The sequence below is a fragment of the Ictalurus punctatus genome, chromosome 17 (assembly GCF_001660625.3).
Source record: "Ictalurus punctatus breed USDA103 chromosome 17, Coco_2.0, whole genome shotgun sequence".
Lineage (NCBI taxonomy): Eukaryota > Metazoa > Chordata > Actinopteri > Siluriformes > Ictaluridae > Ictalurus > Ictalurus punctatus.
The window spans coordinates 26235700-26251670 of NC_030432.2; the positions used below are offsets into that span (position 1 = coordinate 26235700).

The 15971-nt window shown below is 41.1% G+C and overlaps 1 protein-coding gene across 1 annotated transcript in view; it reads left to right on the forward strand.

The window, feature by feature from the left end:
* Positions 1–10152: 10152 nt before the first annotated feature.
* LOC108278057 (zinc finger protein 239) overlaps positions 10153–15971 on the forward strand; it is a 32414-nt gene continuing 26595 nt past the window's right edge. Inside the window, exon 1 of the mRNA XM_053687416.1 lies at positions 10153–10455. The gene's annotated coding sequence lies outside the window, so the exon portion shown is untranslated. The remainder of the gene's footprint in view (positions 10456–15971) is intronic.

The following is a 15971-nucleotide window of genomic DNA, read 5'->3' on the forward strand; positions in this document are numbered from 1 at the left end:
ATTAGCGAGTTCAGGATGAGGGATGCCACCATCGCTGTCAAATTTGGAAACTGGGAACACTCAAAGCCCATCATTAAATTTGAGTGACATGTTCAATTTATGCATCAGATCAAGGCCTAGTAAATTAAAAGGTGAATAATCATCAGTTGATTTACTTTAACATGGAGTGGGGGTACACCTGGACACTGAACTGGAACCCCATCAATTCCCATAGATTTAATATATGATGTGTCTGTCTGCTCCTTCATACTGGCTACAACATGCATAGCAACTTATCTTATAGCCCTGTGTTGCTTTCCTTTCTTTTCCTATGTGGGAAATTATGAACAAATTTAGAGTAATAAAATTGAGAAGAATTGAAACATCAGGCGATTGGCAAACAGGCATAAATTGGGCAAGGCTAGGATCGAGAACGAGAAACAAGATCAAAGAACATGAATCAAAATGAGGAACAGGGTACAAACGTTTGGTATGGTGGTAACACTCAATACTTTGCGAAGTGCAAAGAGACATGAGGGGTTTAAATGACAAACGTAATCAGGGTGAAACACAAGACAACTGAGAACAATGATAACACACCTATGGGAAACAACCAATGACAACAAAGGTGCCGAGACAGGACATAAAATATAAAAAAAAGCACATGTCAAAAGTAAACAAAGTCTATGTCACTGAAGACCCAAAAGCGCGCGTTCACTGAGAGCTCACATGTCGGGCTCGCGCTTCGAGTTTCCGAATACGCTGCATGCTACAGCGCTAGCTCGTGGGGAATTCGTGACAGAACACCCCCCAAGGGCGCCAGAACATACTCCCCTCCCCTGGTGATCCTAGCTGTCTGGGCATAATGACTTCAGCTGAACCGGTAGACTCAGCAGCGTCCTCAGTTGAGCAGGAAGGCAGAGTGCCATCCTCTGCGGCGGGGCAGGAAAGCAAAGTGGCGTTCTCAGCCGAGCATCGTTCTCCATCAACTCTGCAGGGTGAACTTGGTTGGCTGTGTCAACAGATTCAAGCGTGAGCAGAACCTGGTTGTCCGTGTCAGCAGACTTGGGCGTGAAGATAACTTGATTGCCTGTGTCAGCAGACTCGGTCGTTAGCAGATCTTAGTTGGTAATGACATCGGCGTCAGGTTGAGCCGAAACAGGTTCGTCGTGACGTTGGCTTCAGACGTGAGCAGAACCTGCTTGGTCATGATGTCTGCTTCAGGTGTGAGCAGAACCTGCTTGGTCGTGATGTCGGCTTCAGGTGTGAACAGAACCTGCTTGGTCGTGACGTCGGCTTCAGGTGTGAGCAGAACCTGCTTGGTCATGACGTCAGCTTCAGGCGTGAGCAGAACCTGCTTGGTTGTGACGTTGGTTTCAGGTGTGAGGAGAACCTGGTTGGTCGTGACGTTGGCTTCAGGCGGGAGAGGAACCCTGTTTCAGACTGGAACTTGGTGTAGAAGGTCACATTGTCGATCTTAGACTGGAACATAGCATGGAAGGTCACATCGTCGATCTCAGACCGGAACTTGGCGTGGAAGGTCATATTGTTGATCTCAGACCGGAATTTGCCGTGGAAGGTCGCTTTGTCGTCCTCAGACCAGAACTTGCCGTGAGAGGCTGTCTCGTCGACCTCAGACAGGAACTTGGCTTTGGAGGTCGTCTCTTCGATCTCGGACAGGAACTTGGCTTTGGAGGTCGCCTCTTCGACCTTGGACAGGAACTTGGCTTTGGAGGTCGCCTCTTTGACCTCGGACAGGAACTTGGCTTAGGAGGTCACCTCTTTGACCTCGGACAGGAACTTGACTTTATGCTGGAGCTCTGGAGATGAGACCGCCTCGTGGGTCTCAGGTTGGAGCTCTGCAGAGGAAGTCGCTACATTGACCTCCGGTTGCAGATCGGCAGGTGAGACCACTTCTCGGGTCTCATGATTGAGCTCTGGGGATGAGACCGTGTCATGGGTCTCATGCCGGAGCTCTGGGGATGAGACCGCCTCGTGGGTCTCATGCTGGCGCTCTGGAGATGAGGTTGCCACATTGACCTCCGGCTGGAGATGAGCAGGTGAGACTACTTATTGGGTCTCGTGCTGGAGCTCTGGGGATGAGGTTGCCACTCTGACCTCCAACTGGAGCTCTGCGGGTGAGACCACCTCGTGGGTCCCAGGTTGGAGTTCTGAGGAGGAGGTCGCCATGTTGACCTCTGTCTGGAGATCGGCAGAGGAGACCACATAGTTGGTCTTAGGCAGGAAATTAGGGGAGGAGGTCACCCAGTTTGCCTGGTCATAATAGGTGGTGAATGGCACAGTGGGTGTTTCAGTGAAGCAGGCCTCCTCCAAAAGATCCTGCAGGACGGCCCCGGATTTTCTGGACTGCCGAACACAATCACGAATATGAGGAGTTCAGTTTTGAACAGATTAAGAGTTCTGATGTTTACAGAGCACTCAAACTGCTTGATATAAACAAATCACCAGGCTGATTGTGTGGAATCTGTGTTTTTTAAATTAGCAGCTTATATTATTTAATCTCTTTAACTTATCTTTTTAAATCTTTCATTAGACACTGGTGTCATACCGGAAATCTGGAAATCAGCTTTTGTTGTTCCTTTATTAAACGGGGGAGATGCCATTACATTAGTTAATTACAGCCCAATTTCAAAGCTTTGTGTCCTTTGAAAAATTTTAGAAAGTCTTATCAGTGAACAGTTGACATGTTATCAGAATGCAGACAAAGTCTTATCTAATAATCAATCAGGGTTTCATAAATTACATAGCACTACAACAGCTGCTTTGAAGGTCTTAAACAACATTGTGTGATCTCTAGATAAAGGGGATTACTGCACTTTCCTTTTTATTGATTGTTAAATTCTTGTCTGATACACCGGTTCCGGTACATCGTGACATAAACTAGAGACCTTCAGAACTGAGACACAGAGATCATGCCTGAAACTTATCATTGATTTATCAAAGTCTTTCGAGACAGTGGATCATGAAACATTGCTGTATAGATTAAAGAGTGTTGGTCTATCAAATCCTTTAAAAATTATTTAAGTAATCTCAGAGAGACAATCCTGGTTAAAGAAATGTTAAATAAATAAATAAAATATACTCTTAACCACCTGTACCACACTCAAAGAAATTACTCAGGCCCTTCATAAATATGACACGTTTACATTTTGTTCACTTTCTTTAAATATATATAATTAGGAGTAATATGTGTGTATATTTTGGGGTAAATTCACACCTTTAATATCTGTATACCATATTGATATTTCTGTAAAGCTGCTTTGAGACAATGTCTATTGTAAAAAGTGCTATACAAATAAAATTGAATTGAATATTTCATTACATTACATTACATTTATTCACTTAGCAGACGCTTTTATCCAAAGCGACTTACAAATGAGAAAGATACAAACAAAGCGATATCAAGCAGAGAACAATACAATAAGTGCTACCATACGAGATCTATTAATTGAATTCCAGAAGAAGCAAAGTGCAGAGTAGAGGTGTAAGTGCATTTTTTATTATTATGAGTTTGTTAGGTGTTCATTGAAGAGGTGGGTCTTTAGTTGTTTTTTGAAAATGGTGAGAGATTCTGCGGTCCGGATTTATATTGGAAGTGCATTCCACCACTGAGGAACAGTTAGTGTGAAGGTTTTGGAAAGGGACCTTGCGCCACGCTGAGTTGGAACTGCTAAACGTCAGTCGCTAATCGATCGCAGATTGCAAGAGGGAATGTAGGCCTTCAGGAAAGAGTTGAGGTAGGGGGCGCTGTTCCTGACAAGGTCTTGTAGCTGAGCATCAAGGCCTTGAACTTGATGCGGACAGCTACAGGAAGCCAGTGGAGGGAGATGAAGAGGGGTGTGACATGGGTTCTCTTGGACTGGTTGAAGACGAGGTGCACTGCAGCATTCTGAATCATCTCAAGGGGTTTGATGGAGCTGGCTGGGAGGCCTGAAAGCAGTGAGTTGCAGTAGTCCAGTTTAGAGATAACAAGAGCCTGGACTAGTATCTGTGTAGCCTGTTCGGTGACGCAGGGTCGGATTTTCTTGATGTTGTAAAGGATGAACCTACAGGACCTTGCAGTTGTTGAGATATGGTCTGCAAAGGTCAAGCCATTATCAAGAATCACCCCAAGGTTCCTGGCCGTCCTGGTTGGCATGAGTGTGAGTGAGCCGAGCTGTACAGTGAGGTTGTGGTTGATTGAGGGACAGGCTGGGATGACGAGAAGCTCAGATTTTGCCAGGTTAAGTTTAAGATGGTTTCCCTTCATCCAGACTGAGATATCCGAAAGGCAAGCAGAGATGCGTGCAGAGACGGATGGATCGTCAGGCTGGAAGGACAAATGGAGCTGGGTGTCATCAGCATAGCAATGATTTGAGAAGCCATGAGATTCAATCACCTGCCCTAGAGATGTAGTGTAGATAGAAAAGAGGAGTGGACCCAGAACTGACCCCTGTGGAACGCCAGTTGTGAGTTGCTGAGTTTCAGAAATACCTCCCCTCCATGATACCTTGAAGGATCTGTCAGAGAGATAGGATTCCACCCAGCGCAGAACCGTTCCAGTGATGCCCAGGCTGGAGAGAGTTGACAGGAGAATCTGATGGTTCACAGTGTCGAAAGCAGCAGAGAGGTCAAGTAGGATGAGGACAGATGATCTAGAGGTTGCTCTTGCCAGTCGTAAGGCTTCAGTGACGGAAAGCAGAGCAGTCTCCGTGGAGTGGTTGCTCTTGAAGCCAGACTGCTTGATGTCCAGGAGGTTGTTCTGTGTGAGAAAATTGGAGAGTTGATTAAAAACGGCTCTTTCAAAAGTTTTTGAAAGAAAAGGGAGTAGGGAAACAGGTCTGTAGTTGTCAACTATAGCAGGGTTGAGTGATGGTTTTTTAAGCAGTGGGGTAACCCGGGCTTGCTTAAATGAGGTAGGGTATGTGCCAGTAGAGAGCGATGTGTTAAAGATGTGTGTGAGTGCAGGTAATAGTGTGTGAGAGATGGACTGAGGAAGGTGAGAAGGGATGGGGTCAAGAGGACAGGTTGTGGGATGGCTAGAGAGGAGGAGTTTAGAGAGATCAGTCTCTGAGAGGGGAGAGAAGGAAGTCAGTTGGGAGTTACCCGGAGGAGGAGTCAGTCTATGCATGTCTGGGGCTGAGAACAGGTTTTTGATTGATGTAACCTTGTTGGTAAAGAAAGTCGCAAAGTCATCTGCAGTGAGAGAAGTAGGGGAAGGGGGAGGAGGGGGACAGAGTAGAGAGGAAAAGGTTTTGAAAAGAATGCGGGTGTTGGGAGAACTAAGAATCTTCTCTGGGTAGAATGTGGCTTTAGCAATGGAGATGCTATTGGAAAAAGAGGAGAGAATTGTCTGGTAATTGGTTAGGTCAGTTGGGTTGTTTGATTTGCGCAATTTCCTTTCAGATGCTCTTAGTTTGGCCCGGTTGCTACGCAGAGCTTCTGAGAGCCAAGGACTAGAGGGTGATGTGCGAGCAGGTCTGGAGGTTAGGGGGCATATGCTGTCAAGAGAAGATGTTAGAGTGGAACATAGCATGTCGGTTGCGGTGTTTAGGTCAAGTGAGGAAAGGTGGCTTTCGGAGGGAAGTAAGGTAGTGACAACGGAGGAGAAATGTGAGGGGGAAAGGGAGTGAAGATTGCGACGAAAAGAGATAGAGGGAGGAGACACTGATGGTGGTGAGGGGAGAGAAATAGAGAACTGGATAAAGAAATGGTCAGAGGTGTGGAGAGGAGTAATGAGAAGATTATGTGTGGTGCAATTACGTGTGAGGATGAGGTCAAGCTGTTTACCGGCTTTGTGGGTTGCTGGTATGATGAACTGCTTGAGGTCGAATGTGGGAAGGAGAGCAAGAAAGTCAGCTGCATGTGGCTTGTCTAGATGAATGTTGAAATCACCAAGGACCAGAAGAAGAGTTCCATCATCTGGGATGGTGGACAGTAGTTTCAGTAGTCTTTTTTCAGTTTTTTTTTTTTCAGTTTTTTTCAGTCTTTTTTACATTTCAGTAGTTTACATTTCAGTAATCATCTGTGAGCTTTATTTTAATTTGATGAACACAAATTAGTTTCAGTTGCTCAGCACCATTTGGGAAAGGCATAAAAATTAACTTTATAAATGTATCCATTTCATTTAAACTGCAATTGATCATATTAAGTTGGTGTTGGGTTTACTCATGCCACAAACTACATTTCCCATCCTGCACTGTGGCCTACAAACATGGCTGACATGGACTGCAATTCCCAAATCACGCACACCGTAATTTTCGGACTATTGAGCGCACCTGAATATAAGCCGCACCCACTAACTTTAAAAAGAAAACATTTTTTGTACATATATAGGCCGCACTCGTCTATAAGCCGCAGGTGTCCACGTTGTAACATGAGATATTTACACAGAAAGATGTTACACAAAGATTTTTTAAAAAACTTTTAATTAAATACGTACTGTAAATGCTTTTTTCCGAACAGTGCCTGTAACACGGCTGGTTAAAAAAATAAAAAAATACAGTTGCCTACCAGAAAAAGTCATTGATCGCTATCTTCATCTTCCTCCTGTGCACTAAAACCACTAAAGCCGCCTTCTTCAGTGTCGGAATTGAACAGCCTCAGAATTACTGGTACTTCGTCACACACTTCCTCAGTCTCTCTTTCGTTGTCGCTCTCAATGTCACTTACGTCTCGAGGCAAATTCGCCCTTGAGCTTGTGCTGTCCTCTTCATTACGCAGCAGTCCAGCCTTTCGAAACCCGCTGGTGATGGTAGATTTTATGACACTGCTCCACGCTGTTAGGATCCACTGGCAGACTGGAGCAAAAGTTGCTCTTCGCATGCTATTTCCTTCTTCGACAGCCAGATCGATCGCCTTTAACTTGAAAGCTGCATCATATGCATTTCTTTGTGTGTTTTCCGTGATGAGGGGGTGTGCATGAAGCGCAAAATGACTGATCTGAAGAATTTAGTGTGAGTGCGTTTGATTTAATTTGAACCACTGAATCCACTGTGACCTGTTCGGTAATTTCATTGGTCCGATCTGACGAGGCTAAATGTTTTGGCAGCATGAAGCGCGTTAGCTCATAAAAATCCATAAATTAGCCGCGTCATTGTTTAAGCCGCAGTGTTCAAAGCATGTGAAAAAAGTAGCGGTTTATAGTCCGGAAATTACGGCACATCTAATTCACAGCACAATCTTAGCTACAGTATACAGGGACTTTTAATTCATTCACAGATTGTGAAATGTATGTTACATTCCTTGTGTTTGTGACCATTGCACTGTTATTTAAATATTGTGAATTGTGTTTAGTGTACATTATATTACATATACAGAGCACACTGTATATAATATATATTTGTATAATCACACACTACTTTATTCTATTCTACAGTTCAGAAAAGAAATGTCACACAAACCACAGTGTTGCAAAGAGACTGCAACTGAATCAAACCAACAAACATGTCCCTGTAATGAGACCCACATCAGCACAACAACATGTCACATAAACAGTAAAAGAAACCACCATGAAACGCTGCCTGATCCAGACACATGTAATCCATGCAAATCCGAATTCAACATTAACAATTCACCATCTTATTCTAATGTGAAGGACTCAGACAATACATCTGTAATAAAAAATACAATTAAAAAAAGTTTGAAAAGAAGTGCAGACTAATATCACCATCAAATCTGGCTAATTCTTCATCAATGGAAATAGGCAGCGTTTAAAAATAAATGCGTAGTGTAAGGGTCCACTCACTGGTCCAACGACGGTATCCAATGACGTGTTTCTGTCTTTTTTATTCAAGGTGAATACATTTAGATTAAATTTGTCATTCCAATTCTGTTTGACTCTCTCTTAAATTAGATCTGACTCCAATTGTAAACAACCTCAATGTTGTATTTGTTTCCTAGTTATTTGTATTTTGATACTTTTGATCTTTTGCATTTGATTAATTCTAGTTTATTCTATACTTTATATTGTGCTCGTTCATTTGGATTCCACGTCGCTCAGCGTCCCGTGCCGGCCATGTACGCGGATCTCACGGTCACAAACTCACCAGTCTTGGTCATTAGCCAGATGTAATTGACTAATACTATTTAAATGGCCACATCATGCTTGCCCTTTCCTAAAAAGTACATTATTTAGTCCCCTTAGATAGTAACACATAATTATAGTAATGTTATTTCTAGACAGAGGTCATGACAACTAAAATCTACAGCGATAGACCAATAATATCTGAGTAAAATTAGCTTTATATAATCATGCCATAGCTTCCTATGTACACATTAACTAGAAGAATATTACAATAACCAGAGGTTTAGACTTCATCCTGTTTAGACCCTATTATCAACTTTATGTTGTCCTAAATGGAAATTCCATATCGAGCCTGTACACTCTAAGTACACTTACCTTAATGCCAACTTGTTAACCTGGACTCTGAAATCTCAGTTTGCGTGCCCCAATGCTCCACCTAAACCTGGATTTTAGCCTGCCCTAACCTGGTCGCAGATTTGCGGTAACAAGAACTTAACATAATTTACTAGAGACAATAATTTCAGAATATAATCAAGTATAATAATTTATTTAACCAGGTATGAACACATCCAAATCCAATACTGTTATTAATAAAAATAAGAAAGAATTTCATTCAACATTACATTACCCATTAAATTCAATACATCATAATACAACATAAGAAAGGCAAAACTTGCATATCTGATATAGGAAAACACAGTGACATGCGGGAGATTTGTCTACAGATTCCTTGAATCTTTGGCCAGCTATCCCCTAAATACCCAGATGTTCTGTGCGTCCACCAAATGGTGCTGTTTGTGATTACAATTTGATGTTTGAGGAAGGATGTACCTTATTTACATATAGGAGGTAATTTGAGTGAGGGACCTTGGGAAGGTATGCCTTTAACGGCATGCAATATTTTTATTTAAACTGCTGTTGAGGGAATGAGAACATACTTTCTGTATTAATGTGCTTCTCTGTTTTGATGCTCTGACTGGGTTAGAGTTTCTGTTTATTTAATTTTATTAGTGTTATCTCCTCGGATTTACGTGCTACACTGTTATATTATTTGTTACAAGTCTTTAAAAGGTAAGGACATTATATTTATTATTGTGTGCAGACTGTTTATCAGTCTTGGTAATTTTGTTGGTTAGTTCAGCTTACTCTCCGAGTTGTTTTCACATTGTGGACAACGTTCGGTTTCTGTAGGATACACTGCTGTCTCATTTGTTTATGGAGACTTTGGGTGTGTGGGTGTTTGGAGGATTGTGAGAGTGAGCAGAACATCCCAGTGCTTTGAAGAATGTAGTGTTATTTAATTGCAAATCTGTTTTTAGAGGATTTAAACCTAACATGGTGAACAAATTATATTATAGAATTCAGGCAATTTTACTGGGGTTATCTCATACAGTGTAGCAAGTAATAATCTGGAAAGACCTTTGTAATATCAGTCTAAAACTGGATTTTAAGAGAAGCAAATTAGTAAATGAATCACATGTAAATGAATCATACGTAAATGAATCACATGAAAATGTATCACTTGAATATGAATATCATGAAAATGAATCACATGTAAATGAACCATATGAAAATGAATAAATAAATTAAAGACACAAGATAGTACTAAATGAAAAAAATAAGATCTTTAAACAAAATAATAATAATTTACTGATGTTTCCCTGATACTGAAAACAGTTTTTGGCAGATTCGGAATTCTCAATGAACTGGTGAGTGACAATGGTCCTCAGTTTTCCAGCGCAGAATTTCAAGAACTGGCAAAACGACAGAGAGAGCAGTGCAAGTCGCAAAGAGGATCTTAAAGCAGACAGACCCTCTAACAATTCTTGCATGCTGTCGATTGACCCCCTGTGTCACCACCGGTGTCAGTCCAGCTGAACTTCTGATGGGCAGAAAGATTAGAACTACTCTGCCCACCCTGGAGAAAAATCTTCAACCCAGTTGGCTGAACAGAAATATCTTTGGACTGGGGGAGGAAACCAGAGTACCTGAAGGAAGCCCCCAAAGCATGGGGGGAATATGCAAACTCCATACACACACATGGCCCTTGCAGGAATCCAGCCCTGGACCCTGGAGGTGTGAGGCGAACGTGCTAACCACTAACTTTTAACTGCACTGGTTTAAAGCACACTGCGCATGCGCTTCATTCCTACACGCTCAACTGCTCACTCTCTCTCTCGCTCTCTCTCTCTCTGTGTGTGTGTGTGTGTGTGTGTGTGTGTGTGTGTGTGTGTGTGTGTGTGAGAGAGAGAGAGAGAGAGTGTGAGTGACTGTGTGACTGAGTGTGACTGAGTGAGAGAGAGAGAATGGATCGAGGTGGCAGATAAAGAACCAAACACACACTCTGACGCTTTAAATCCGGTTCTGTTCAAACCGAGATCACTTCACGGAGCCTTTTAACATCCCGAACTCACCAGACCGGAAGTGAGGGACTCTGTGGAAACCGTTAGGTAAGTAAATAAAATTAAATACTAATAATAACAATAATAATCCAAATAAATTCTCCTGTGCTGGTTTATGTAGCTCATAGCTGATAGCGCTTAGCTGTGTTACACTCTAAAGCGTCCCCCGCACCCCAGGTCTACATAGCATGTGCACACAGTTACACCACAGTTTATAAATCTATATAAAAGATGTATCATGTTCTAACCTTTAGTTTGGGTTAGTGAAGAGTAATAAAAGTGTGAGTATCGATGGAATTGAATATACACCACAAGACAGGAACACAATTACACCGTAAGACACAACAGCCAGAACAAAAGAAAAAGAGAACAAGAAACAAAAAGTCCACAAGGAGGAAGAAGCAAGAGATGAAAAACAAACGTGTATTGATACAGAATCATTCCTTCTTTTCATATTCTAATAAATGACCCTGACTCTGAATCAATCTGCTATACCCTGCCTCTGAATCAATCTGCTATACCCTGCCTCTGAATCAATCTGCTATGTCTAAAACATGTTCCGATTTTATGTGTCAGAACACAGTTTTATGTGTGCATAAAACGTACCTACACATCAGCTACTGCACCGAGCTTCATAAATAACCTTGCAGAAACATCAATTAGATTTGGATCACCGTCAGATCACACAGAACTCAATCAGGCGTCTGAAAGCTTGGAGTCAACACTCCGCTACACGCTAGATAGAGTGGCTCCACTCAAAAGGAAAATAATTAGAGAAAAAAAATTAGCACCCTGGTATAACGATCAAACGCGAACCTTAAAACAGACAACTCGACAATTAGAATGTAAACGGCGTCAAACCAAACTGGTGATATTTCAAACAGCATGGAAGGAGAGCCTACTGAAATATAGGAAATCTCTTGGCGATGCTAGAAAAATCTATTTCTCCACCTTAATAGGAGACAACAAAAACAATTCTACATTCCTTTTCAACACAGTAGCAAAATTAACTAGGAATAAAACCACTACAGAGAGAAACACTCAATCATTACATAGCAGTGAAGATTTCATGAAATTTTTCATTGATAAGGTTGAAAATATTAGACGTGAAATACAGGCCATTAAATTAAAACCGGACAGTACTGTAACAAACCCATTACATGACAGTGTAGCAATATCAGATCAATGTTTAGAGTGTTTTGCTCCGCTTAGAGAGACCGAACTATCTACATTAATCTCTTCATCCAATTCATCAACTTGCATACTAGATCCCGTACCTACATGTTTGTTTAAACAGATTTGTCCAGGAGTAATTGAACCACTTCTAAATATAATCAATTCTTCCCTAAGCACTGGCTGTGTACCTAAATCACTTAAATTAGCAGTTATTAAACCCTTGATTAAAAAACCTGATCTTGACCCGTCTCAATTGTCCAACTATAGACCAATATCAAATCTCCCCTTCATCTCTAAGATTTTAGAAAAGGTTGTAGCAAAGCAGTTATGCTCGTACTTAGATAGGAATAACATTCATGAAATGTGTCAGTCAGGATTTAGACCTCATCATAGCACAGAGACAGCGTTAGTTAAAGTAGTAAATGACCTTCTACTGACTTACGATCAGGGTTGTGTCTCGCTGCTTGTGTTACTCGACTTAGTGCAGCTTTTGATACTATAGATCACACTATTCTCCTTGATAGATTAGAAAATGTTGTTGGTATTAAGGGAACAGTCCTCTCCTGGCTCAGGTCTTATCTGACCGATCGTTATCAGTTCGTAGATGTAAATGGTGATTTCTCCATGCGTACTGAGGTTACTTTTGGAGTTCCACAGGGTTCTATTTTAGGCCCACTGCTCTTTACTTTAGATATGCTACCCCTAGGTCAAATTATTCATAAACATGGAATGATCTTCCACTGTTATGCTGATGATACACAGTTGTATGTTTCAGCGAAGCCAGAGGACAGACTGAAGCGTAGAAAAGTTGAGGATTGTGTAAAGGACATTAGACATTGGATGTTAACTAACTTCCTTCTACTTAATTCTGATAAAACAGAAATACTTTTATAAGGCCCACGTGTAGCTAGAAGTAATCTTTCTGATCACATGGTTACTCTGGATGGTCTTTCTGTTTCATCATGTGCAGCAGTTAAAGACCTTGTAGTGATTATTGACTCCAGCCTATCATTTGATGCTCATGTAGATAATATTACTAGGATAGCCTTCTTTCATCTCAGAAATATTTCTAAAATAAGAAACATATTGTCACTACATGATGCGGAAATACTAGTTCATGCATTCGTCACCTCTAGATTAGATTACTGTAATGCCTTACTGTCTGGATGTGACAGTAGGAATATAAATAAGCTCCAGTTAGTCCAGAATGCAGCCGCTAGAGTCCTCACTAGAACTAGAAGGTACGACCACATCACACCGATATTATCCACACTGCATTGGCTCAAAAGTAAAATCTCGCATTGGTTATAAAATACTTTTATTAATCTATAAAGCACTAAATGGTCTCGCGCCACAATATCTAAGCGACCTTTTGGTTTTATATGATCCGCCACGCCTACTTAGATCAAAAGATGCAGGCTATTTGACGGTACCTGGAATAGTGAAGGCTACAGCAGGGGGAAGAGCTTTCTCTTATAGAGCCCCACAGTTATGGAACAGTCTTCCTATTAGTGTTCGGGACTCAGACACAGTCTCAGTGTTTAAGTCTAAGCTTAAAACATATTTGTTTACTCAAGCCTACCCTGACTAGATTCTGTTCTACTACTTCGCAGTCATAATTATCTTTTTTCACCCTCTCTCCTTTCGCCGAGCCCCACACGAATTTATGGAGATACTAGAGATCCAGATCCTTTCTGCCTCTGGATGGAGCTCAAATCTTCTTTAATTCCAGTCTGCTGGGGCTACGGCTGCTCCTAACGCCATACAGACTTCATATAAATCCATAATGAACTTTTTCACACTATCTGTTGTTACCCAGATGAGGACGGGTTCCCTTCTGAGTCGGGTTCCCCTCAAGGTTTCTTCCTCTTAAAACATCTTAGGGAGTTTTTCCTTGCCACCGTCGCCACTCAGTGGCTTGCTCAGTTGGGATAAATTCGCACCTTTAATATCTGTATACCATGTTGATATTTCTGTAAAGCTGCTTTGAGACAATGTCTATTGTAAAAAGCGCTATACAAATAAAATTGAATTGAATTGAATAGAACGGTCTCGTTGATCCCTGGAGATCCCGTAACCCATCTCTTAAAAAGTTTTCTTTCATCTCAAAGGTGCATCATTCCTATTCAAGGATTGATTTTTTTTTTTTTTTTATAGACAGTACTCTTAATTCTTGTGTAGTTACTTCTGACTATTTGGGTATTGTAATTTCTGACCATGTGACTCTACAATTAGATATTCAACATTCTATTTATAAATGTAGCCCAACACCTTGGAGATTTAACTCTCTTCTTTTGGCAGAAAGTGAATTCTGTGAGTTAATTTCAACTTCTATTGATGACTTTCTTTTCTTCAATCAGAATGACTGCACCTCTTATTCATTGTTATGGGAGACACTTAAATCCTATATCAGAGGGCAGATTATTTCGTTCTCCGCTCTCTGTAATAAAAAACGCACTGCTAGGGTTAATGAACTCACATCTGCGATCAGTAACCTCGCTCAGAGACGTACATTGAACCCTTCTCCAGAACTTCTTAAACAGCGTCTCGACTTACAGACAGAATTTAATCTTATTTCGACTAAAGATGCGGAACGCTTGTTGTTACGTACTCGTGGTTCTTACTATGAACATGGCGACAAGCCAGTCGTTTACTGGCACATCAGCTACGGCGACAGGCCACTTCCCGTCTCATACCTAGTGTTAAAAACACTTATAATATTGTCACTACAGATCCCATGGAAATTAATGCTACTTATAAATCGTTTTTACTCTTCGCTTTATAAATCCGAATTTCCTGCAGACAATACTAAATTGAATGCATTTCTTCAAAACCTTTGTAACCCTGTTATTGATTCGAATACTGCCATGCAACTGGACTCTATCTTGAAGAAATTTTAAATTCAGTTCAAACTATGCAATCTAACAAAGCTCCTGGCCCGGACAGGTTTCCAATTGAGTTTTTTAAAACGTTTCTTGGAAAATTAGCTCCATTGCTTTTGGCTATTCCAAGGATTCAACGAATCCTTGGAATGTGGGTCTTTGCCTCCAACTCTGACACAAGCCACGATAGCTCTGCTTCCTAAGGAGGGTAAAGATCCAACCTCCTGTGGTTCTTATAGACCACTGTCTCTGCTTAATGCAGATGTAAAGGTGTTGGCAAAAGTAATGGCATCTCGTTTAGAGAACGTATTCCTTTATATTATATCTGAAGAGCAGAACGGTTTTATAAAGGGATGTCAGTTGTTTTTCAATACCCGTACACTCTAATATAATTTATTCAAATCATTCTGCTGAGCTTCCTGAGATTGTCATTTCTTTACATTTATTCACTTAGCAGACGCTTTTATCCAAAGCGACTTACAAATGAGAAAGATGCATGCAAAGCGATATCAAGCAGAGAACAGTACAAGAAGTGCTACCATACAAGATCTATTAATTGAATTCCAGAAGAAGCAAAGTGCAGAGTAGAGGTGTAAGTGCATTTTATTTATTTATTTATTTAAATTATTATGAGTTGGTTAGGTGTTCATAGAAGAGGTGGGTCTTTAATGCATTTGTAAGCATCTTTAGATGCTGAAAAAGCATTTGATGGGGTTGATATGGTTGAATAGGAGTATTTGTTTGCAGTCTTGAGGAAGTTCGGATTCTGGGATAAGTTTATTTCTTGGATTCGCCTCCTTTACTCATCCCCTAAAGCCAGGGTTCAGACAAATGATATTTATTCGGATTATTTTGCTCTCGAATGTGGGTGTCGCCAAGGCTGTCCTTTATCCCCTCTGTTTTTTGCTGTCGCTATCAAGCCTCTGTCTATCGTATTAAGTTCTTTTCCCTTGTTTAAAGGAATAGTCCGATACAGTGTAGAATACAAATTGTCGCTATGTGCTGATTATTTGTTATTGTATGTAACTGAACCTGTTGCCTCTATGCCTGCTGTCTTAGGTGTTCTGGAAACCGTCAGTTTTGTCTCGGGTTATAAATTAAATTTGGACAAAAGCGACTGTTTTCCCGTCAATACTGCAGCATTTTCTCTCCAACAGTCAGATCTACCTTTTCTATTTAGTCAGTCAGGGCTTAAATACCTAGGGATCAATGTGACGCGTTCCTTATCTAATCTTTCATCAGCTAATTTCACTCCCCTTACCTCAAAGGTTAAATCCATCATTCAGAGTTGGGGTAACTTACCCCTTTCTCTAATTGGGAGGATCAATGTCGTCAAAATGAACATATTACAGAAGTTTCTTTTCTTGTTCCAGCAAGTTCCTCTTTTTCTGCAAAAATCATTCTTTGATTCATTGGATAAGATAATTAGTACTTTTATTTGGGGTGGGAAGCCACCAACGGTCCGTAAATCTTTATTGCAGATATGTAGACTTAGTGGAGGACTTG